This window comes from Merops nubicus, unplaced genomic scaffold (assembly GCF_000691845.1).
Source record: "Merops nubicus isolate BGI_N331 unplaced genomic scaffold, ASM69184v1 scaffold37319, whole genome shotgun sequence".
Lineage (NCBI taxonomy): Eukaryota > Metazoa > Chordata > Aves > Coraciiformes > Meropidae > Merops > Merops nubicus.
In genome coordinates, this window is record NW_008633669.1 from 306 (window position 1) to 2,169 (window position 1,864).

The window sequence follows — 1,864 nt, forward strand, 5'->3', positions numbered from 1 at the left end:
TTGGGTCTTTTGCTGCAGGGTTGACCCTGGATGGACTTTTTGGGTCTTTGCTGCAGGGTTAACCCTGGATGGACTTTTTGGGTCTTTGCTGGAGGGTCTTTGCTGCAGGGTTAACCCTGGATGAACTTTTTGGGTCTTTCCTGCAGGCTTGACCCTGGGTTGACTTTTTGGGTCTTTCCAGCAGCGTTAACCCTGGATGGGCTTCAAAGGGGGGAGCTGGGGGTGGGTTTCTCTGCACACAGAAGCCCAGGGGGCTGAGGGCTGCAGAGTCCCCGTGTCACAGGTGGCCCCGTGTCCTGGCAGGTCCAGCCGGGCTCGGTGTGGAGCCGTGTTTGCCCAGCTGTGAGCAGAACCATTGTTCCCACCACACAATAACCTCCCCGAGGTCGTTCAGGTCCTGGCTCAGCCCAGAATAAAGGCAGCGGGGACGTGTGGACCTCACAGGGCGAGCAGGGGCTGGTAGGTGACTGTTTTTGGGGAGGTTTGGGGACTTTTCTGGGTCTTTTTTTTTGTGTTTTATGTTTCTCACATAACCGCTCAAACCTCCCAGGGAAGAGCTTCTGCTTATTCAAACCCTCTTGGGTTTAAACTCTTAAAATTGAGCCTTTTGCTAAATTAACATCAAATTCACACTTTGAGGGAGAAAAATAGTGGGAAAAATCCCTAATTTTGCCAGCCCGGCTAGCTCAGTCGGTAGAGCATGAGACTCTTAATCTCAGGGTCGTTGGTTCGAGCCCCACGTTGGGCGCTTGGACTTTTTTCCCCTTTTATTTCCCCAAATCTGCCTTATTCTGAGTACAGACCCTCAGCGGTGCTACATCTAACCAAGAGCTGGAAGCACCTTAAAAAGTAATGTGTTTTTTTTTTCTCCTCAGGTGATTTGTTGAAGCAGGAGGTGGAAGCATTTTAGGGGATAAATATGGGATTTTTTTCTGCTGATCAGATTTTATTCACTCGGGAGATTTATAGCTTGGAAACATGGCTTTTAAACAGAGCAGGGAGGTGGAATTGTCCATAAATCAGCTTTTTAAGGTGCTGGAGGATTGTCTAATAATGTGGTTTAAGTTTCTCCACTCATTTTGCCCCAAAAGGGGCATCACAAACGTACTGTGAGGTTGTTCCCTGCTTGTTTTTTCCCCCCCGATAGAAGGCTGATGACTGAGGAAACTCATTACAGGGATTAATTAATTGCTCTGCATCATCCTCCTTTTCAGGGAACCCTGTGGCAGGCTGAGGAGCAGCTGGGAGGTCGGGATCTGTCCCTTTGGCCAAGATGAAGGTGGTTTTTGTGGGGCTGACCCTCATCTTGTGCATCGGAGTCAGTAAGTGGAGGGTCACGGTGCAAAGGGGTTTGATGGAAGGTGGGTGGGTGGGTCTGGCCAAGCTCTTGGAGCACCTCAAGGTCTTGGAATCTCCTCTTCTCTGCTGCAGTTGAGGCTCTTCAGTGTGTGGTCTGCAAGTACAAGATCCCCTTTGTCGGGTGCCTGCGAGGAGCCAACGAGACGACCTGTGAGCGGAGGGAGAAATGTGCCATCATCAAAACCTCCCTGGGTATGTTGGGGTGGGGGTCAAACCCTCCTGGGGGGTTGTTGGGGATTGGGAGGACTAAAGTTGGGGGGTCTTTGGAGAATTCAATTGATTTTTTTGGGGAAGGAACGAGGAGGCAATGATGAAGCTGCTGTGGGGAAGGGGCCCAGATTCCTTTGCTCGATGGAGGTTGCCTCCTGTGTGGTTAAAAAAAGTCTCTTTTGGGCAAAGGGGCCTCTTGAAGAAGCCATGTGGGTTTTGTCTGTGCGTGCACACGCCTCGTTAAGCTCTTAATTAAAACAAATAAGGTGGGAAGTGGTGGAATCCCCATCCCTGG

At 50.4% G+C, this 1,864-nt stretch overlaps 1 non-coding gene across 1 annotated transcript; it reads left to right on the top strand.

Moving 5' to 3' along the window:
• The first annotated feature begins 675 nt into the window (after positions 1-675).
• Positions 676-748, top strand: TRNAK-CUU. Its single transcript has one exon. It is a non-coding gene; the product is annotated as a tRNA-Lys (tRNA).
• Positions 749-1,864: the final 1,116 nt, after the last annotated feature.